We start from the raw sequence: 24,509 nt of genomic DNA on the forward strand, positions 1-24,509 counted from the left end.
TTTTTAACCTATGAGTAACGTGCTTTGTACCCATGTGTAACGTATCTCCAACGCACATTGACGTATGTAGACGTATTTGATTGACGTCTTCCGGATGACCACAGAACTTACTGAACGTGTTTCTAACTTACAGCTACTGTATAATGGCGTATTGGCAGCGTTTATGGGAATTGGTATATACAAATGGGCTTCACAGGAGGAACCCGTCAGTGTTCCAGACTCCATGTTTTTTACTTGATGAAATCTACGATTTTGTCAAGTATGTTGGTTTGTTTTGTTTGTTTGTTTGTGTGTACGTCTCGCTCTACAGGTCGCATTTCGAGTCGAAATGTCATGGAACTTCACCAATGGACTTATTGGCCAACAGAATAGAACCCTATAACTTTTGGCATGTCAAGGTCAAAGGTCAAGGTCAGGAAAAAAATCCTGAAAATCGCGAAAATCCGTATCTTTTAGCATGGGCCGATTTTCATAAAAATCATGTCTCCGCCAAATCTAAATGGATTCCTTTCAAATTTGAAATACTGACGTAGGAGGGAGTATCTTTGACTGGATTAAAAATTGGTCACATCCGTTACGGATTACGGAGGTGACAGGTATTTTAATTTAATTTTTTTGTTTTTTTGTTTGTTTACCCTAAAAACGATGTTTAACCCCAAAAATACCTATTATCGCTCAATATTCTCGATGGTACGCGATCTTGTTGAATTTCGTCAAGTCCTGGCCCTATGGGCCATTTTTATTTTTTTGTTTGTTTGTTTTTTTCTTCGGCATGACGGTGATGTTGACACTTCGATTTCTAGTGCGGTTATGATTTAAATCGTTGAGCGGCAGCCTATTAATTATACTATATTATAACCGCACTAGAAATCGAAGTGTCAACATCACCGTGATGCCGAAGAAAAAAAAAAAGAAAAAAAAACCATGGAGTCTGGAACACTGACGCTAAGCATTACCTCGACATGTTTCGACTTATGAGTAACTTACAAGTAACGTGCGTCGACGTGTGTCAACGTTTGCGTAACGTGCCTACAACTTACGGCAGCATATGCGGAACAATTTGAGTCATACGCTGGCATACGTCGAAAATTTATAAAGCTTGCAAAATTTGTCTAACAGCTCGGCGTACTACAACGTATGCCAACGTACTACGACGTATGCCAGCGTACTATGACGTATGCCAGCGTGCTCTTAACGTATACAAAACTTACCCATATGTATTCGACGTGTGCCAGCGTTTTAGACAAATTTTTCATACGTCGGCGTGCGCTAGCTAAATCATCAAGGTGTGACAGGGCCTTTAGCAAGGGTATGAATAATTCTGGACAAGACTTTTTTTTGTAAACCTATCAATAAAATACCCCCGAAACAATGTATCTCTTGAAATGTCTCTTGCAGTGATTCTTTCAGCTGTTTGTCACATTCCTATATAACTTAAGCCAGAAGAAACTCATTCCTCAAATAACACGATTCAAAATACTCCAAATTTCGTCAGGGTATGAATAATTTTGGGCTTAACTATACATACACATATATATATATATATATATATATATATATATATATATATATATATATATATATATACATATATTTATATATATATATATACATATATTTTTATATATATATATATATATATATATATATATATGTATATGTACATATATTTATATATATATATATATATATATATATATATATATATATATATATATATATATATATATATATACATATATATATATATATATGCATATACTGTATATATATATATATATATATATATATATATATATACATATATATATATATATATATATATATATATATATATATATATATATATATATATATATATATATATATATATATATATATATATATATATATATATATATATATATATACATATATATATATATATATATATATATATATATATATATATATATATATATATATATATATATATATATATATATATATATATATTGTTACGGTTGTGGAAATTCGCATTAAACCATAAAGAGTCCTCAGGTGAGATATCTCGGTAAGTCCATGTGTAGTTAGCCCAAACCCGTTGTATCGAGGGAATATGTGTGATTCATCCAGGCTGCGACGCTTTGAGTTCGCCATTTTTTCTTTCACTATTGTTATTTTCGACCATTAAGCTGCCAACAACGCAAACAGCCACTACCTTTACCTTCACAACTCCATCCCGCAAACATCGCTTCACCGCCATTCCCAAACGACACCATAACCATCAAACCACCACAGAAAACCCTCCACCACCTTCGCCTTTCTCCTTCACAAACAACAACTGCACCACCTGTGAACACTGAACGTCGGGCTGTCTCGGGCCCGTTCGGCGATTGGTGCCAAACGCACCGAGCCGCGAGCGCGAATGGCGGCCTTTTCGAGGGAGAAATTCGGATCCAAAATGCTTCACGCCCACTTCCCCTCCGTCCAATGGGCGAGCGCGAGGCGGCTTGGCACCACCTCCAAGTGCGTGCATGTGAAGTCCGTTTATGCAAATATGCGGATAAATGGAGGTTCAAGCCCCTTTTTGCCCGACCAATAGCTGAACAGAGGGTGGCGTGGCCCCGCCTCCAATCGCGTTTTGATCCGCATATTTGCATATCGATTCCTCCTGAGTCCTATAAAGATGCGAGCGCAAGGCGACTTGCAAGAGAAGAGTTGGAGAGAAGTTGCGGGGGAGTTGCAGGGAAGATGGCGGATGGCGACGAGGTTGCAGTGTGGGGGTCGCTTGACTTGTCGCGGGATCCAGGCCAGCCAGCCATATCCCTCTGCCTGAGCATCAGCGATTTCCATCCCCCCCATTCGCGCTGAGATAGTGCCGAGGGGGCCCCCGTTCCTCACCCACCCTAAACGTGGTGCCAACAAGACCGCTTGCGCAGAGCACGCCGGAGAGGACTCGCCGACCATGCCAGGGCACAGAGTCGGGGCTCAGCGGCGCGAACATTGCGGCTTGCCCGCCATCGCGTCACGAGGACGTGGGTAAGACCTCTCTGGTCTTGTGGACCTGGCCGATCCTCCAGGACCCACGTACATTTGGTCTACAGACCCGTTTTCCTCCTCGCCTATGAGGGTAGCTTTCTTTTTCCTTTACTTTTTGTGTAAATGCTTGTGGTGGCGCCGTCTGTTAAGTAAAACTGTGTAAGTGTTGCTCTGTGTCGGTCTTAGTCGGTAGTATCTCTCTTTTACTGTTTCTGTCTGTGCTTGAATATGTGCCTATTATTATTATTACTGTGACTGAATACGTGCCTTCTGTGCTGTCTGAGTGTGTGAAATAAATGGAAAAAAAGGGATGTGCTTGTTCAATTGTTCGCGCTTGGCTTCGTCTCCTTCCTTTTGTTGACTCTCCATCCCGCATCGCGTAAGAGAATGGTAGTGGGTGTAAGTTCCAGGTAACTAATCTGAACCATCGAGGTCGACGATAACTCTGCTCGGTTATCTCTGCAGTACGGAACGAACCGCTTAAGCGGTTCGTGTCCGAAGTCGACCTGTGGCGAGGTACGATCGCCCAATTAACCATCCGCATAGGTACTTAGGATGGTCGAGTTTGGCAAACAACCCTATCCTATGCAGGTGGCCGATTGGCACGATTGTGGTGAGGTCAAAAGACCCACCCGTGACTAGCTCCCGGCATTGCTCCGAGAGGGTCATGACTGAATTGTCCGTCCGGTGGGTGACGTGCCGCGATTCGAGTTACGTGGCCGATTGCACACCGGCGAGCGCGAATTCGCAAAAAAAAAACATATATATATATATATATATATATATATATATATATATATATATATATATATATATATATATATATATATATATATATATATATATATATATATATATATTAGGGTGGTCCAAAAAAATGAAAGTTCAAATTTCTCGTGGGCATGTTTGCCAAATCGTTCCTGACGTTGAAAAATGCAAAGAAACAAAAAATTAGCAGATTTGGAGGTGGTTTAGGGTTCCATCAAAGTCTCTCAACGGATTCATTATAATGTCACAATACTAATAGGAAAAATGAAAGGAAAGAGCATAAAATGTTCTCAGTGGGCAGTGGGCAACTGGCGGTCGGTGAATTTCTCCAATGGTTGATCCAAGAGGAACAGTTCCGTGGTTTTCCGTGTAGAACACGCCATACTCACTCACTCTGGGAATCAAAAAGAAGAAGAAAAAAATTAGAGATAAAAAAGAAAAATAAAAGAGTACTTTTAACACCGACCGACAGCGAACCGAAAGCTCAACTGACGTCTCCTTCTCTCCCACTGACGTCTTCTTCTCTCCCACCAGATATAGCAACCCCCACCGGATGTAACAACTTCCTTCCTCTTGATAGACCCCTAAATATTTTTGGAAATGTGGCAAATTTGGCCAGGAGTATTTTCTAGTCAGATAGAACAAAATAATCAACATGCCCCAAGATATTCAAATTTTGAATTTTTCCCTTATAATTTTGGACCACCCTCATATATATATATATATATATATATATATATATATATATATATATATATATATATATATATATATATATATATATATATATATATATATATATATATATATATATTACACTAAAGTGGTCCATACGCTAATTTTGAAGAACAGGGCCACATAACAGTGGTCCTTTGTGCCAACGTTGAAGAACGGGGCCATACGACAAGTGGTCCTTGGAGATGAACTTTGGGACGCATGACAAGGACGACAGGCAACAGGTGCGTTGACAGGTACAAGCATGGCAAAGGCATCGGCAACATGGCAAAATCTCAGCTTCGAAGTTTACACTTCATTCAGACAACAACAATTTCATCTTCTAAAGAAGACATCCACATCAACATTTATCTCATCACACCATTAATAAATCTAAACTTCCATATTGATTATAAAGTACAACAGTGCCAGTGATATGTCAACATCAAAAACCTGGTGTGTCTCACCAAATACTGGAATCATATTCACTAATTACTTCTTGTGATTTCACCAGGTCATTTCACTAGTTTTGTTAAATAATGACAAATACAAATTTGATTGAGGTGCATTTTACAAATCCTTTGCTGTGGTTATAAACTTGAGTCTGGAAACAGGAATGAACTAGAAGGTCACTCGGTACAGCGCATACCTCCGCCCCGTCATACTTGACCCACAAGAACATATCTGGCCCAATACATTTTTAAAATATCATGGTATATGTCGTTTTTGAGCCCTATCTCTCAATGGTGAAGAATCACTTCAGAAATTCTAGTCGTTGGATCTGGATTCGGATCCTCACCAAAATCGAATCAATTTGTTGTGATCACAGACACAACCTGCACACCAAGTTTCATTTGAATCCTTCCACAACTTTTTGAGATATTGTGCTATATATTGTTTTTGGCAATATCTCTCAATGGCGAAAAATCACTTTAAAAATTCTAGTAGTCGTATCCGGATTCGGATCTTCACCAAAATCTAATCAGTTAAACCTTGTCACAACGAACCTGTCCACAAAATTTCATCTGGATCTGTTCACAACTGTTTGAGATATCCTGTACAAACTGACAAACAACCAAGAAGAAGACGTCAGGCAGAGCACGATACTTGCAAAATCCATACAACAAATTTGACTTCAAAAATATTTGGTGGTTGAATTTATTGACAAAATATGCAACTCCTCTTCAAATTTCAAGTGAATTGGATGAATATTGACAATTTTAGAAATCTAGCCTATGTTGACTTTTTGGCTGGTGTGGACCTCAAAAATAATTGGTGGTTGAATTCAGTGACCTGATATGAAAACCCTCTTCAAATTTCAAGTCAAGAGGATGAAAATTGAGGATTTTAGAAATACCACCTTAGTTGTCAACCTTTGAGTCGATGTTGACCTCAAAAATAATTGGCTTGTTCAATTCAGTGACCTGAAATATAAATCCTCCTCAAATTTCAAGTCAATTGGATGAAAATTGAGGATTTTAGAAATACCATGATAGTTGTTGACCTTGGGTCTATGTTAACATTTTGGTCCATGTTGACCTCAAAAATCATTGGCTGCTTTAATTCAGTGACCTGAAATATAAATCCTCTTCAAATTTAAAGTTAATTGGATAAAAGTTGAGGATTTTATAAATCTCACCTAAGTTGTTGACCTTGGGCTGATGCTAACCTTTAAAATAATTAGTTGGTTGAATTCAGTGACCTGAAAAATAAATCCTCTTCAAATTTCAAGTCAATTGGATGAAAATTGAAGATTTTAGAAAGACCACCTTAGTTGATGACCTTGGGCCTCTGTTGACTTCAAAAATAATTGCTGGGTTGAATTAATTGACAAGAAATATATATATATATATATATATATATATATATATATATATATATATATATATATATATATATATATATATATATATATATATATATATATATATATATATATATATATATATATATATATATATCCTCTTCAAATTTCAAATCAATCGGATAAAAATTGAGGACTTTAGAACGTCTGCCCAGGTTGACCTTTTGGTCTATGTTGACCTTTTTTGCCAATATTCACCTCAAAATAATAGGTGGTTGAAGTCATTGACCTGTTATGCAAACGCTGTTCAAATTTCAAGTTTATCGTATTAAAATTGAGGATTTTAGAACGTCTGCCCAGGTTGACCTTTTGGCCTAAGTTCACCTTAAAAATAATGGTTGGTTGAATTCAGTGACCTGATTTGCAAATTCTCTTCCAATTTCAAGTCAATCGGGTGAAAATTTGGGATTTAAATAATTTGAAAAAGTTGTTGACCTTTGGTCTGTGAAGACCTTTTTACATTTTGACCTCAAATATAAATAGGATTCTGTCAGACCACCAACTCCACCATTTGTTGAAGTTTCGTGAAGATCGGTTTAAAATTGTGACCTATAGGCGATTATAGGTGAGGAGGAGGAGATTGGGACCATACTCTGTACAGAGCGTTGTTGCTCTTTGGCTATTGGGCACAATCCTGGACGGGTCGCCACTCTGGCACAGTACACCAGCAAGCTGGCACTCATTTTGCCAACCTCGAAGGATGACAGGCCGAGTTAACCCCACCTGGTATTAATTCAACAGCTGAGCGGGATTTGAACTCAGGACCCGAGGATCCAAATCCTGTCACCCTAACCATAAAACCAACACCAGGCATATTAAAGTTGAGCAGACAAACAAATAAGCAAACGGGACTGATGAACATACTTGCCAAAAAATTTTTTTTCCAAGTAATAAACAGACAGCATAACAAAGTCGACTGACCAATATACTTGAAAAATGTTCAATTTTGCAAGTAACAAACAAATGGAGTGAAAACGATGACATCATGCAGCGCCTGGAGATGGAGTCGGGAGGAATGGTGTGCAATAATTAATGTAAAATATAAACAAAATCAGTATAAATGAGAATAAGGATGAAAAATAAGACGCCAATAGAAATAAGTAGAATAAATACATTCGCAGCAGTGTTAATCCAGCAAGTGTGAGGGAGAAAAACTAATTATTTGCTATTTATGTCCAGAACATGTCCAGAGTGAAGTGACCAGGACAGAATCCATCATCCATGGACCAGGACAGATGGTCAGAGATCAGGTTGTTAGAAAACAGGAAAGACGACATCAGCAGCAATGATGGATTCCAAAACTTTGCTTATAATTGGAAGCAGGCTCGCTGGCCTATATTTGGTGGGATCTATTTTTGTACCCTTCTTTTAAATGGCAGTGATGTTTGCTGACTTACATGCAGAGGGGAAGTGGCCAAAGGAGGACAGACTGAATCAGGCAGATAGAGAGGAAGCAAGAACGGCAAAGCAGGATTTGAGAACGTGGACATTGATGCTGTCTGGAGGGTGAACACCAGATATAACTTTCTCCACCTTTTCTGGACACATTAGTCCAGTAGACAGTGGATGTGTCGAGGTAAGATGGAGAGAGAACTGGGTGGGTTGTGTACACGAAGTTTAGAGGCAAAGACAGTTTAAACATTCTGCCTTTTCTCGGCCAGAGTCTGCAGTTATGAGTTGAGGGACAGAATGGAGGGGGGAGGGGGGGTATATCAATCAACTATATCAAAAGAAAAAAAAAATGTGAAAACATAGAGGGATGAAATCTCAAAAAAAACAACAAAACAAGGAAGGAATGATATCATATTACGATGCGCAATATGACACCACAATCCTCTTCTGGATTACCATCACAATATCTTTTGACATTTTACTTTTGTTGTGGGATTGTGATGGAACAACATCAAAAGATATCATGATGCTCAACCAGAAGAGGATTGTTGTGTCGTATTGCAGCATCGTAATATGGTGCCATTCTTCATTCTTCTTCATCTTCTTCATCCATCACAATCTCAAAACAAAAGTAAAATGTCAAAAGATGTTGTGATGGTAATCCAAAAGAAGACTGTGGTATCGTATTACGGCTTCGTAATGTGGTGTCATTCCAACCTTGTTTTGTTGTTTTTTTGAGATTTAATCTCTCTACTAGCATAACCCACGCTCTGCGCGACATGTTGGGGTGGGTGTGTTTGAGAAAGGAACTGATGCAGAGTATCAGTAGTAATTTTACTTTAATGCAGTAAGTGGAATACGATTTCACTGTTCCAGACCATTTTATTTACTTTTTTTGTACCATGCACCTCATATGGTATTTCAGATAATGTAAGCCGAATATCACGTTACTCGAGCGCAGAACAAAATCGAAGATAGCGCGACACGAAACCACAAACTCGGAAGTAATATAAAAGATGCTTTTACATTTTATTAAAAAAAATTTTTTTTATTCTTTCTGCAATTTTCTGAAGTAGTAAAATGCTTAATGTTTGATATATTTTGGTATAGATTAAATCCATCTATGTTATGAAATTGTTTTAATATGTGCTTCAGTTGATTTGGGGGGTGGTTTGGATATGTATCGCTTTTTGGAATGGTTCTGTCCACTGTCCATCTTCCCCCTCCCACGATCCTGGCCTGGTTTGGTTTAGTCCACATTTCCCTTCGATTTCTTTTCCCAATAAAATGATTAATGTTTGATGCATTTTAAAATTTTGGGTTGCATGCAGTAGCCCAGAGACAAAGTAATTTCCTCGCATTGGGAATCACCATCATGGCTTAAGCAATTATTGAGGGAGGTTGGGATACAGTTTTACATTGTTTGGAGAGGCAAAGAAACATAAGAAGAAGACGAAGACGAAGAAGAATTACAAATTGGCATTTTACCGATCTCATTGTGGTACTCTAGTGATGTATTTTGGCGTTTTTTTAAGTCTTAATAGTTCAGAAAACGCTCGAGAATAAAAGGTTTGGCTTTCAAATGCTTATGACCACTCTGTAGTGGTTTATGAGCATACTATTGTGTACACATTTGAAAGGGCGGCCATTTTTTCCCCGTATAATCCTTCTATATGGAGTACTACCATACTATATGATATCCTGAAGCAGTTCCTAGGCAAATGTAATGCTGGATGGTTTCCATATAACTTCTCTGCCGTAAGGACAGCAATTTATTGTTTGTTTTTTTTAATTTTGGAAAGGGTGCCAGGTATAGCTCACCGACATGCAACTAGTGCTGGCCAGTGGGTCCTCCAGGTTAACGGTTAACTTCCAAGGGGCAGCAAACACTTTGATGTATCATGATGCTTGTTTAAGGTTTACAGGTGACTCCGACCATTCCTTACACTCAGTGTAGTTCCGCGAAGACTGTAGATTGTTTGTATATTATTTTTCATTCTGCATTCGGAATATAAATAATTAACTGCAATTGTTTCGATGTCTGACAAATAATTCACCTTCAAAGACGACGAGTAAGTGTTGAAGTACGTACGAGTAAGTAAGTAAGTGCTTCAGCTAAGCTCTTCCCCTCTCGCCCAAAACACCTTTATTTCATGCTCTGACTTCAATTTGATAAAGAATTTCAAGTTTTTATCATGACGTTGACCTTCTGCGTATAAAGTTTTTGGGCAATTGGCCCAGAGGTATAGAATCCTACAGAAATCAAAGAAAATGCTACAAACACACACACACACACACACACACACACACACACACACACACACACACACACACACACACACACACACACTACGGAATTTATTACATGTGAAATTATTGAACATTTCCCCATGAATGGAGTATTCATGGGAAGGTGTTCATTAATTTATTATACGTTAAAAGTGCAACAGACTACCGAATCAAATTTGTATGCAAACACGAAGATAACAAACCAGAGAAGGTATCCCGAACCCACCAAGCAACAAATTTCCAAAGACAGGTGTGAATTTCACATATGAAACCGTAACAGCAACAAATACAACCCCAACGATTGCAAAAAAGACCAAAGAAGAATATAAAATGAAATGTCAACTGATATGCACTGATAACTGGGAGAACAATAAAAGAGCAGGAAGGTTTAAAAAAGATTTGTACAGATTGGGCAGAGATAAAGAAGGCTCATTGGAATAAGCCTGGTGTTAGCTTAACAGTTAAGGAAGAACTTCGCATTGTGAGTTTGAGCCCCTGTAACCATTGAATTAACAACAGGTGGGATTGACTCAACCTTTCATTCTTCCGAGGTTGGTGAAATGAATACCAGTGTACTGGTAATAGTGACCACTGTATCAGTGGCACAGCTGTACCCACAAGAAATGATGCAACCAGCAGCCACGGGCTGCATACGATAGCTAGCTAGCTCATTAGAATGGGTAAGAAGAGGTGAGCTCAACTGGGATGGAGAACAAGACCAAGTACACTTTACCAATAGCTTTAAGAAAATGGCAGGACTGAGTTAATTGGACAGGTGTAGGTTCTGCAAGATAGAAAAAGAAAGTACGAGCCATCCCCTATCGGGATGTAAAAAAATTGTCAGAACAGCCTTTTACAAAAAGGCACAACAAGGTATGTAGAGTAATCCACTGAAATGTTTGCAAAAATCTCAATATCCCAGTTCCAGAAAACTCATGGAAACACGAACTAAAAGTGATCATTGAAAGCAAGGAAATAATGCTCACGCACGATCTGATCATCCCATCAAGTGTGAACAAAGAAAAGAAAGCATTGCAACCGGATATAATACTTGGGTGAAAAAAAGAAAAGAAGGCATTGCTAATTGAGGTTTTTATATCCAGAGATTTTGGCCGAAACAACAGAACTCAAGAAAATGACCAAATACCAGGACCTCAGAAATTAAGAGAAAATATATTGGAAGCTGAAGAGCATCAAAATTGCACCAGTGGTAATTGGAGCAATGGAAATTATAAAGAAGCACCTCGCTGACATCTTAAAAGCCATCCTTGAGAATATTACCATAAATGAACTGCATGGGAAAATGTTCATTTATTTATTTATTTATATCTTGAAGCAGACGATATCGAGTCAAACCTTAATTGTGACTTATGTTTTTATGATTATTTTCTCGACAAATGCCTCTTATTCTCATGGGAATCTAATGTTAAAAAGGGGAAAACAGTAAAAACATCCAATTCCTTTACTACACAAGATCAATTTCTGGCGTAAATTGATCTGTATGTGATGAAGCACGAGCACCTTGCCATGTGAATAAATATCACAAGGTTACACGTGTTAGAGTCTGATTATCATACCGGTACATGGCAATTCATTGTGGAGAATGGGAAATCTTTATTGCGATTGTGTTGGTGCAACTAACAGAAGAAATCAAACATTCTATCAAGCGTTGGATGTTAAGCAAGTGTGTTTTCTGTGCAGTGAGTGTGATTGCTCAGCAGGTGTGGTGAGTGCAATTGCTCAGCATGTGATTTCGCAACAAGCTTCATTGCACAACCCGTTTTACATGAGGTGGTTGCACTGAGACGCAGGTACATGCCCCGAGAGACAAATGACTGCACATGCTCTCTAGTTAAGAATGTATATGATTAATCAGAGGACAGGACCAACTGCTGGCATGACATCAAGAATGATGATAATTTTACAGGCATGCAAAGGGCAAAATTAACTACACCTAGACCGAATACACACACACACACACACACACACACACACACACACACACACACACACACACACACACACACACACACACACACACACACACACACATACACATACACACACACACACACACACACACACACACACACATTAACAGCCATTTTACAGCCGACATCTATCTTCATTAAAAGTGAGAGAATGAATCACTCTATTCATTAAGGTCACAGTTACCCTTCATGACTTGTTCATATGAATAAACTGAAGACGGAAATGAATTGGCCATAAAAATACGACCTCATCCACAATTATCTATACTGTTGGACCCCACTATTTGCAGGGGATACGTTCCTGGAAAATGCCACGAACAGTGAATCCGTGGATAGCAGGGCATTGTTTCAATGGAAAAAAGGCGGATAGGACCCCGATAGTTCATGATTCATAAGGGAAAATCAAATATCCCACCAAAAAACACGAAAAACTGCAAATACGCATGTGGATAAACTGCGAAAAACTGCAAATACACCTGCAAAAAAAAAAAACGCAACAAAAAGCCCGTGAAAAAACCGCGAATGCGCGAAAAAAACAACCATGAATGCACCAGCGATTAACTGCGAAAATGCAGAATACACCTGGAAAACCCGTGAATGCGCCTGTGAAAAGCCATAAAACCGCGAAAAAAAAACCTGCAAATGTGCCCGAGAAAAACCGTGAAAACACAAAAAAAAATAAACCGTGAATGCACTCACAAAAAATTGTGAAAAAACAGAAGACACCCAGATAACCCACGAATACACCTGTGAAAAACACCAAAACCATGATTGCGCCTGTGAAAAACTGCGAAACCACGAAAAAAACCAATGAATGCGCCTGTGAAAAACCGCGAAACCACAAAAAAACGTGAATGCGCCTGTGAAAATCCGTGAAAACACAAAAAAAACCCCGTGAATGCGCCCGTGAAAAACCGTGAAAACAGGAAGAAAAAAACCCCATTAATGCGCCCGTGAAAATTCCGTGAAAACACGTAAAACTAGAGGGGGAGCACTCGGGAGAGTGCAAAACCTCTGCCGCCAATACTGCTGGGTCACTCAAGTGAACCTTATATCTTATTCATTAAATGTGATGTCAACAGTGCTGACAGAGTTATAGTTCTTTTCTCCAACATTTTTTGGGGGAGGGAGGGGGGTTGGTTGGAAATCACTTAAAACATGTAAAAATGCAAAAAAAAAAAAAAATCGAAATTTTGTTGAAAAAAAAGTTGCAAAAATTTTTTTTCTCTAACAATTTTTTTTTTTTTGGGGGGGGGGTTGGAAATAACTTAAAACATGTAGAAATGGGAAAAAATTATTTTGGGGGGGGGGTTGGAAATCACTTAAAACATGTAAAAATGCAAAAAAAAAATTTTTTTCTCAAACAATTTTTTTTTGGGGGGGGGGGGTTGGAAATCACTTAAAACGAGCCTGGTGTTGGCGCAGTGGTTAGGGCAGCGGCTTGGGATCCAAAAGGTCCTGAGTTCAAGCCCCGTTGGGCCACTGAATTAATACACCAGGGGGTTGACTCAGCCTGTCATCCTTCCGAGGTCGGCGAAATGAGTACCAGTGGACTGGGCCGGTGTATACCCCGGTTAAAATAGGTGTACCATATCCCTGTGTCGTAAGAGGCGACCAGGGTTGCGTCAGGAAGGGCATCCGGCATAAAACATGTGCCAAATCACTATGCGGATCATACGGATGATCCGCTGTGGCGACCCCTAAAAAGGGAGCAGCTGCAAGAAGAAGAAGTAGAGGAGAAGAAATCACTTAAAACATGTAGAAATGCAAAAAAAAAAAATTATCTATTTTTTTTTGGTGGGGGGTAACAATTTTTTTGGGGGGGGGTTGGAAATCACTTAAAACATGCAGAAATGCAAAAAAAATTCTCTAACAATTTTTTTTGGGGGGTAACAATTTTTTTTGGGGGGGTAACAATTTTTTTTTGGGGGGGGGGTTGGAAGTCACTTAAAACATGTAGTAATGCAAAAAAAAAATTCTCTATTTTTTTTGGGGGGGGGCGGGTAAAAAAAAAATTGGAAGGGGGGGGGGGTTGGAAACCCTACCCATGGTATTCAAGGCCATCTCCACTCATGGCTCGCAGACTTCCTCTCCTGTCGCAGTCAACGTGTGGCCCTAAATGGAGTTCTTTCATCCCCTCTTCCTGTGCAGGCTGGAGTTCCTCAAAGTAGCGTTCTGGGCCCTGTTCTTTTTCTGGTTTTCATCAATGATCTCTCGGACTCTCTGGAAAATCCTCTATTTCTCTTTGCCGACGACTCCACCCTCTGCCGTACCATCTGTCATCCCTCAGACCGGCAAGCAGCAGCTTCTTCACTCACTGCAGATCTGGATAAAATCACAAACTGGTCCAACACGTGGAACATGTCTTTCAATCCGGACAAATCTCACACTCTCACGATGTCTCTTCGAAAGGACCGTTTACAAAACCCCCCCATCCACTTTCTCAACAATCCTCTGGAAGAAGTCTTTTCTTTCAAGCTTCTAGGTCTCACTATCTGCCATGACCTTTCCTGGGAAAGTCACATTTCCAACCTCGCCTCAAAAGCCAGTCGCCGACTGGGAATCCTCCGTCGTGCTAAGTCCTTCCTCGGCCCTCTTGAGCTCCTGACCACTTACAAAGCTTTTGTCCGTAGCCTGATGGAGTACTGCTCTCCCCTCTGGGCTGGTGCTCCTGCCTCCCACCTTTCTCGGCTTCACGCTGTCGAAACCAGGGCATTTAAGATCATCGGCATCTCCCGCAATGAAGCTGAGTCTTTGGGCCTCTCACTCAATCACCGCAGGTTGGTCGGTGGTCTTTCTGTCTTCTACCGACTCCTCTCCAGCCTTGCCCCCCTGCTCTCTCTGCGATTTGTCCCCACCACATTTCCACAGGGCGCTCAAGGTCCGCCAACAACCCCCTTCTGGTAAAACTACCAAAATCACGAATCACTGCTCATCTTCACTCTTTCATTCCTCTTTTTTCCCGCCTTTGGAATAAACTTCCTCACTCTATTCTTTCCCATTCTTCCCTCCAGGCTTTCAAAACAGCTGTTCACCACCACCTCTTATCTTCCCCCATCCAAATCCTCAAACTTTTCTACCCCCGATAATCCACCCAAGCCCAATTCCTTCATTTCTCCTACTTTCCTTCCTGAAAGTCCCTGAAATGTCCATCTTCTCTTCGCCATGTTCCCCGTCCCATCCCCATCCCTCTCCCTTTCACAGTTCACCTAATGTGTCTGTTCCCCACTGCTTTGTCCCTTCCACTCCCGCCCCTCTTGTCTCATGCCTCCTTGCTGTGAGTTGTGTGTTAGCTCTCATACGAGCCTCGACGAAGGTATACAAAAAAAAAAAAATAGTGTGTTGGGATTAATTAAGATCAGAGAGTGAGTGGCATGTGAGCGAGTTGAACATAGATGCGACGTAACGCTGTGACGTAGGGTAGACGGACAATGAAAAGGAGACTGTGACGTAGGGTAGACAGACAGGGCACCAAAATTTTGCTTCTCATCGCATTGTTAATGCGACCGTGAAAATCCGTGAAAACATAAAAAAACGTAAAAAAAACGCCCATGAAAAAACCGCGAAACCACGAAAAAAAACAAAAACCGTGAATGCGCCTGTGAAAATCCGTGAGAATACAAAAAATACCCCATGAATGCGCCTGTGAAAATTCGTGAAAACACGAAAAAAAAAAAACATGAATGCGCCCGTGAAAATCCGTGAAAACACGAAAAAAAAACGTGAATGTGCCCATGAAAATCCATGAAAACACAAATGAAAAAACCCATGAATGCGCCCGTGAAAATCCGTGAAAACAGGAAGAAAAAAACCCACATGAATGTGCTCATGAAAAACCGTGAAAACAGGAAAAAAAACCCGTGAAGGCGCCCGTGAAAACACACAAAAAAACGTGAATGTGCCCGTTAAAAGTGTGAAAACAAAAAAAAACCCCTGAATGCGCCTGTGAAAAACCACAAAACCGCGAAAAAAAACGCATGAATGTGCCAGTGAAAAACCGTAAAAACACGAGAAAAAAACAAAAACGTGAATACACCTACACAAAAAACTGTGAAAATACAGAAGACACCCAGATAACCCACCAATATGCCTGTGAAAAACACCAAAACCATGAATGCGCCCGTGAAAAACTGCGAAACCACGTAAAAAACAATGAATGCGCCTATGAAAAAAAACGCGAAACAACGAAAAAAACCGTGAATGCGCATGTGAAAATCCCTGGGAATACGAAAAAAAACCTCATGAATGCACCTGTGAAAATCCGTGAAAACACGAAAAAAAAACCGTGAATGTGCCTGTGAAAATCCGTGAAAACACGAAAAAAACCGTGAATGCGCCCGTGAAAATCCGTGAAAACACGAAAAAAACCATGAATGTGCCTGTGAAAATCCCTGGGAATACTAAAAAAACCCCATGAATGCGCCTGTGAAAACCCGTGAAAACAGGGAGAAAAAAACCCCGTTAATGCGCCTGTAAAAATCCGTGAAAACACATTAAAACAACCCCATGAATGCGCCCGTGAAAACCGTGAAAACAGGAAGGAAAAAAACCCCTTGAATGCGCCCGTGAAAAATCCATGAAAACACGTAAAAAAAAAAAAAAACCTGTGAATGCAACCCTGAAAAACCGTTAAAACAGGAAAAAAAATTAATAAAATTTTAAAAACCGTGTGAATGTGCCCGTGAAAAACAATGAAAACACGAAAAAAACGTGAATGCGCCTGTGAAAATCCGTGAAAACACAAAAAAAAAAACGTGAATGCGCCTGTAAAAATCCGTGAAAACACATTAAAACAACCCCATGAATGCGCCCGTGAAAAACCGTGAAAACAGGAAGAAAAAAAACACCTTGTATGCGCCTGTGAAAAATCCATGAAAACACGTAAAAAAAAAAAAAAACCTGTGAGTGCGACCCTGAAAAACCGTTAAAACAGGAAGAAAAAAATTAGTAAAATTTTAAAAACCATGTGAATGTGCCCGTGAAAAACCGTGAAAACACGAAAAAAAAACGTGAATGCGCCTGTGAAAATCCGTGAAAACACGAAAAAAACCGTGAATGCGCCTGTAAAAATCCGTGAAAACACATTAAAACAACCCCATGAATGCGCCCGTGAAAAACCGTGAAAACAGGAAGAAAAAAAACGCTTGAATGCGCCGGTGAAAAATCCATGAAAACACGTGAAAAAAAAAACTCTGAATGCGACCCTGAAAAACCGTTAAAACAGGAAGAAAAATATTAATAAAATTTTAAAAACCGTGTGAATGTGCCCGTGAAAAACAATGAAAACACGAAAAAAACGTGAATGCGCCTGTGAAAATCCGTGAAAACACAAAAAAAAAAACGTGAATGCGCCTGTAAAAATCCGTGAAAATACATTAAAACAACCCCATGAATGCGCCCGTGAAAAACCGTGAAAACAGGAAGAAAAAAAACACCTTGAATGCGCCTGTGAAAAATCCATGAAAACACGTAAAAAAAAAAAACCTGTGAGTGCGACCCTGAAAAACCGTTAAAACAGGAAGAAAAAAATTAGTAAAATTTTAAAAACCATGTGAATGTGCCCGTGAAAAACCGTGAAAACACGAAAAAAAAACGTGAATGCGCCTGTGAAAATCCGTGAAAACACGAAAAAAAACCGTGAATGCGCCTGTAAAAATCCGTGAAAACACATTAAAACAACCCCATGAATGCGCCCGTGAAAAACCGTGAAAACAGGAAGAAAAAAACCCCTTGAATGCGCCCGTGAAAAATCCATGAAAACACGTAAAAAAAAAACTGTGAATGCGACCCTGAAAAACCGTTAAAACAGGAAGAAAAATATTAATAAAATTTTAAAAACCATGTGAATGTGCCCGTGAAAAACCGTGAAAACACGAAAAAAACGTGAATGCGCCTGTGAAAATCCGTGAAAACACGAAAAAAACCGTGAATGCGCCTGTAAAAATCCGTGAAAACACATTAAAACAACCCCATGAATGCGCCCGTGAAAAACCGTGAAAACAGGAAGAAAAAAAACCCCTTGAATGCGCCCATGAAAAATCCATGAAAACACGTAAAAAAAAAAAAAACTGTGAATGTGCCCGTGAAAAACCGTTAAAACAGGAAGAAAATAAATAAATAAATAAATAAAAACCACGTGAATGTGCCAGTGAAAAACCGTGAAAACACGAAAAAAAACAAAACCCGTGAATGCGCCCGTGAAAAACCGTGAAAACACGAAAAAAAAATAAACCATGATTGTGCACGTGAAAAAGTATGAAAACATGAGAAAAAACCCCATGAATGTGCCCATGAAAAGTGTGAAAACACGAAAAAAAAAACTGTGAATGCACACGTGAAAATCCGTGAAAATCCATGAAAACACGAGAAAAAAAAACCTGAATGCGCCCGCGAAAATCTGTGAAAACACGAAAAAAAAACCCGTGAATGTGCCCGTGAAAAACCGTCAAAACACGAAAAAAAAGGGTGAATGCTCCCGTGAAAAACACGAAAAAAAACGTGAATGCACCCGTGAAAAACCGTAAAAACACGGAAAAAAATGTGAATGTGCCCGTGAAAAGTGTGAAAACACACAAAAAACCCTGAATGCACCTGTGAAAAACCAAAAAACCACGAAAACAAAAGCGTGAATGCGCCTGTGAAAAACCACAAGACCGCGAGAAAAAAACCCCATGCATGTGCCCGTGAAAAACCGTGAAAACACGAAAAAAAACGTGAATACACCCCCAAAAAACTGTGAAAATAGAGAAGACACCCAGATAACCAACGAATACGCCTGTGAAAAACACCAACACCATGAATGCGCCTGTGAAAAACTGCGAAACCACGAAAAAAAACAATGAACGAGCCCATGAAAAAAACCACGAACCACCAAAAAACCCATGAATGCGCCTGTGAAAATCGGTGAGAATACAAAAAAATCCCGTGAATGCGCCTGTGAAAATTCGTGAAAACATGAAAAAAACGTTAGTGCGCCCGTGCAAAACCGTAAAACACGAAAAAAAAAACGTGAATGTGCCCGTGAAAAGTGTGAAAACACACAAAAATGCCCTGAATACACCTGTGAAAAACCAAAAAACCACGAAAACTAAAGCGTGAATGCGCCTGTGAAAAACCACAAAACCGCGAGAAAAAAAAACCCCATGAATGTGCCCGTGAAAATCCGTGAAAACACGAAAAAAAAACGTGAATGTGCCCATGAAAATCCATGAAAACACAAATGAAAAAACCCATGAATGCGCCCGTGAAAATCCGTGAAAACAGGAAGAAAAAAACCCACATGAATGTGCTCATGAAAAACCGTGAAAACAGGAAAAAAAACCCGTGAAGGCGCCCGTGAAAAGTGTGAAAACACACAAAAAACCCCTTGAATACACCTGTTAAAAGTGTGAAAACAAAAAAAACCCCTGAATGCACCTGTGAAAAACCACAAAACCGCGAAAAAAAACGCATGAATGTGCCAGTGAAAAACCGTAAAAACACGAGAAAAAAACAAAAACGTGAATACACCTACACAAAAAACTGTGAAAATACAGAAGACACCCAGATAACCCACCAATATGCCTGTGAAAAACACCAAAACCATGAATGCGCCCGTGAAAAACTGCGAAACCACGTAAAAAACAATGAATGCGCCTATGAAAAACCGCGAAACCATGAAAAAAACCGTGAATGCGCATGTGAAAATCCGTGGGAATACAAAAAAAAACCACATGAATGCACCTGTGAAAGTCCGTGAAACTGCAAAAAAAAAACCGTGAATGTGCCTGTGAAAATCCGTGAAAACACGAAAAAAACCGTGAATGCGCCCGTGAAAATCCGTGAAAACACGAAAAAAACCATGAATGTGCCTGTGAAAATCCCTGGGAATACTAAAAAAACCCCATGAATGCGCCTGTGAAAACCCGTGAAAACAGGGAGAAAAAAACCCCGTTAATGCGCCTGTAAAAATCCGTGAAAACACATTAAAACAACCCCATGAATGCGCCCGTGAAAACCGTGAAAACAGGAAGGAAAAAAAACCCCTTGAATGCGCCCGTGAAAAATCCATGAAAACACGTAAAAAAAAAAAAAACCTGTGAATGCAACCCTGAAAAACCGTTAAAACAGGAAAAAAAAATTAATAAAATTTTAAAAACCGTGTGAATGTGCCCGTGAAAAACAATGAAAACACGAAAAAAACGTGAATGCGCCTGTGAAAATCCGTGAAAACACAAAAAAAAAAACGTGAATGCGCCTGTAAAAATCCGTGAAAACACATTAAAACAACCCCATGAATGCGCCCGTGAAAAACCGTGAAAACAGGAAGAAAAAAAACACCTTGTATGCGCCTGTGAAAAATCCATGAAAACACGTAAAAAAAAAAAAAACCTGTGAGTGCGACCCTGAAAAACCGTTAAAACAGGAAGAAAAAAATTAGTAAAATTTTAAAAACCATGTGAATGTGCCCGTGAAAAACCGTGAAAACACGAAAAAAAAACGTGAATGCGCCTGTGAAAATCCGTGAAAACACGAAAAAAACCGTGAATGCGCCTGTAAAAATCCGTGAAAACACATTAAAACAACCCCATGAATGCGCCCGTGAAAAACCGTGAAAACAGGAAGAAAAAAACCCCTTGAATGCGCCCGTGAAAAATCCATGAAAACACGTAAAAAAAAAAACTGTGAATGCGACCCTGAAAAACCGTTAAAACAGGAAGAAAAATATTAATAAAATTTTAAAAACCGTGTGAATGTGCCCGTGAAAAACAATGAAAACACGAAAAAAACGTGAATGCGCCTGTGAAAATCCGTGAAAACACAAAAAAAAAAACGTGAATGCGCCTGTAAAAATCCGTGAAAATACATTAAAACAACCCCATGAATGCGCCCGTGAAAAACCGTGAAAACAGGAAGAAAAAAAACACCTTGAATGCGCCTGTGAAAAATCCATGAAAACACGTAAAAAAAAAAAACCTGTGAGTGCGACCCTGAAAAACCGTTAAAACAGGAAGAAAAAAATTAGTAAAATTTTAAAAACCATGTGAATGTGCCCGTGAAAAACCGTGAAAACACGAAAAAAAAACGTGAATGCGCCTGTGAAAATCCGTGAAAACACGAAAAAAAACCGTGAATGCGCCTGTAAAAATCCGTGAAAACACATTAAAACAACCCCATGAATGCGCCCGTGAAAAACCGTGAAAACAGGAAGAAAAAAACCCCTTGAATGCGCCCGTGAAAAATCCATGAAAACACGTAAAAAAAAAACTGTGAATGCGACCCTGAAAAACCGTTAAAACAGGAAGAAAAATATTAATAAAATTTTAAAAACCATGTGAATGTGCCCGTGAAAAACCGTGAAAACACGAAAAAAACGTGAATGCGCCTGTGAAAATCCGTGAAAACACGAAAAAAAACCGTGAATGCGCCTGTAAAAATCCGTGAAAACACATTAAAACAACCCCATGAATGCGCCCGTGAAAAACCGTGAAAACAGGAAGAAAAAAAACCCCTTGAATGCGCCCATGAAAAATCCATGAAAACACGTAAAAAAAAAAAAAACTGTGAATGTGCCCGTGAAAAACCGTTAAAACAGGAAGAAAATAAATAAATAAATAAATAAAAACCACGTGAATGTGCCAGTGAAAAACCGTGAAAACACGAAAAAAAACAAAACCCGTGAATGCGCCCGTGAAAAACCGTGAAAACACGAAAAAAAAATAAACCATGATTGTGCACGTGAAAAAGTATGAAAACATGAGAAAAAACCCCATGAATGTGCCCATGAAAAGTGTGAAAACACGAAAAAAAAAACTGTGAATGCACACGTGAAAATCCGTGAAAATCCATGAAAACACGAGAAAAAAAAAACCTGAATGCGCCCGCGAAAATCTGTGAAAACACGAAAAAAAAACCCGTGAATGTGCCCGTGAAAAACCGTCAAAACACGAAAAAAAAGGGTGAATGCTCCCGTGAAAAACACGAAAAAAAACGTGAATGCACCCGTGAAAAACCGTAAAAACACGGAAAAAAATGTGAATGTGCCCGTGAAAAGTGTGAAAACACACAAAAAACCCTGAATGCACCTGTGAAAAACCAAAAAACCACGAAAACAAAAGCGTGAATGCGCCTGTGAAAAACCACAAGACCGCGAGAAAAAAAACCCCATGCATGTGCCCGTGAAAAACCGTGAAAACACGAAAAAAAAACGTGAATACACCCCCAAAAAACTGTGAAAATAGAGAAGACACCCAGATAACCAACGAATACGCCTGTGAAAAACACCAACACCATGAATGCGCCTGTGAAAAACTGCGAAACCACGAAAAAAAACAATGAACGAGCCCATGAAAAAAACCACGAACCACGAAAAAACCCATGAATGCGCCTGTGAAAATCGGTGAGAATACAAAAAAATCCCGTGAATGCGCCTGTGAAAATTCGTGAAAACATGAAAAAAAACGTTAGTGCGCCCGTGCAAAACCGTAAAACACGAAAAAAAAACGTGAATGTGCCCGTGAAAAGTGTGAAAACACACAAAAATGCCCTGAATACACCTGTGAAAAACCAAAAAACCACGAAAACTAAAGCGTGAATGCGCCTGTGAAAAACCACAAAACCGCGAGAAAAAAAAACCCCATGAATGTGCCCGTGAAAATCCGTGAAAACACGAAAAAAAAACGTGAATGTGCCCATGAAAATCCATGAAAACACAAATGAAAAAACCCATGAATGCGCCCGTGAAAATCCGTGAAAACAGGAAGAAAAAAACCCACATGAATGTGCTCATGAAAAACCGTGAAAACAGGAAAAAAAACGTGAATGTGCCCGTGAAAAGTGTGAAAACACACAAAAAACCCCTTGAATACACCTGTGAAAAACCAAAAAAACCACGAAAACTAAAGCGTGAATGCGCCTGTGAAAAACCACAAAACCGCGAAAAAAACGCATGAATGTGCCAGTGAAAAACCGTAAAAACACGAAAAAAACAAAAACGTGAATACACCTACACAAAAAACTGTGAAAATACAGAAGACACCCAGATAACCCACCAATATGCCTGTGAAAAACACCAAAACCATGAATGCGCCCGTGAAAAACTGCGAAACCACGTAAAAAACAATGAATGCGCCTATGAAAAACCGCGAAACAACGAAAAAACCGTGAATGCGCATGTGAAAATCCCTGGGAATACGAAAAAAACCTCATGAATGCACCTGTGAAAATCCGTGAAAACACGAAAAAAACCGTGAATGTGCCTGTGAAAATCCGTGAAAACACGAAAAAACCGTGAATGCGCCCGTGAAAATCCGTGAAAACACGAAAAAAACCATGAATGTGCCTGTGAAAATTTTAAAAACCATGTGAATCCCTGAAAACCGTGAAAACACGAAAAAAAACGTGAATGCGCCTGTGAAAACCCGTGAAAACAGGGAAAAAAAAACCGTTAATGCGCCTGTAAAAATCCGTGAAAACACATTAAAACAACCCCATGAATGCGCCCGTGAAAACCGTGAAAACAGGAAGGAAAAAAAACCCCTTGAATGCGCCCGTGAAAAATCCATGAAAACACGTAAAAAAAAAAAAACCTGTGAATGCAACCCTGAAAAACCGTTAAAACAGGAAAAAAAAATTAATAAAATTTTAAAAACCGTGTGAATGTGCCCGTGAAAAACAATGAAAACACGAAAAAAACGTGAATGCGCCTGTGAAAATCCGTGAAAACACAAAAAAAAAAACGTGAATGCGCCTGTAAAAATCCGTGAAAACACATTAAAACAACCCCATGAATGCGCCCGTGAAAAACCGTGAAAACAGGAAGAAAAAAAACACCTTGTATGCGCCTGTGAAAAATCCATGAAAACACGTAAAAAAAAAAAAAACCTGTGAGTGCGACCCTGAAAAACCGTTAAAACAGGAAGAAAAAAATTAGTAAAATTTTAAAAACCATGTGAATGTGCCCGTGAAAAACCGTGAAAACACGAAAAAAAAACGTGAATGCGCCTGTGAAAATCCGTGAAAACACGAAAAAAACCGTGAATGCGCCTGTAAAAATCCGTGAAAACACATTAAAACAACCCCATGAATGCGCCCGTGAAAAACCGTGAAAACAGGAAGAAAAAAACCCCTTGAATGCGCCCGTGAAAAATCCATGAAAACACGTAAAAAAAAAAACTGTGAATGCGACCCTGAAAAACCGTTAAAACAGGAAGAAAAATATTAATAAAATTTTAAAAACCGTGTGAATGTGCCCGTGAAAAACAATGAAAACACGAAAAAAACGTGAATGCGCCTGTGAAAATCCGTGAAAACACAAAAAAAAAAACGTGAATGCGCCTGTAAAAATCCGTGAAAATACATTAAAACAACCCCATGAATGCGCCCGTGAAAAACCGTGAAAACAGGAAGAAAAAAAACACCTTGAATGCGCCTGTGAAAAATCCATGAAAACACGTAAAAAAAAAAAACCTGTGAGTGCGACCCTGAAAAAC

The 24,509-nt window shown here is 39.2% G+C and overlaps 1 protein-coding gene and 1 long non-coding RNA gene across 10 annotated transcripts in view; one reads left to right on the forward strand and one right to left on the reverse strand.

Annotated features, from left to right (window-relative positions):
* SHISAL1 (shisa like 1) overlaps positions 1–24,509 on the reverse strand; it is a 116,936-nt gene that overhangs the window by 67,059 nt on the left and 25,368 nt on the right. The window lies entirely within an intron of this gene.
* LOC147024370 (uncharacterized) overlaps positions 7,783–24,509 on the forward strand; it is a 56,889-nt gene continuing 40,162 nt past the window's right edge. Inside the window, exon 1 of the long non-coding RNA XR_015058993.1 lies at positions 7,783–7,943. This is a non-coding gene — a long non-coding RNA (uncharacterized LOC147024370). The remainder of the gene's footprint in view (positions 7,944–24,509) is intronic.

This window comes from Eptatretus burgeri, chromosome 6, assembly GCF_056783735.1.
Source record: "Eptatretus burgeri isolate ZD-2024b chromosome 6, Ebu_testis_v1, whole genome shotgun sequence".
In the NCBI taxonomy this organism is placed as follows: domain Eukaryota; kingdom Metazoa; phylum Chordata; class Myxini; order Myxiniformes; family Myxinidae; genus Eptatretus; species Eptatretus burgeri.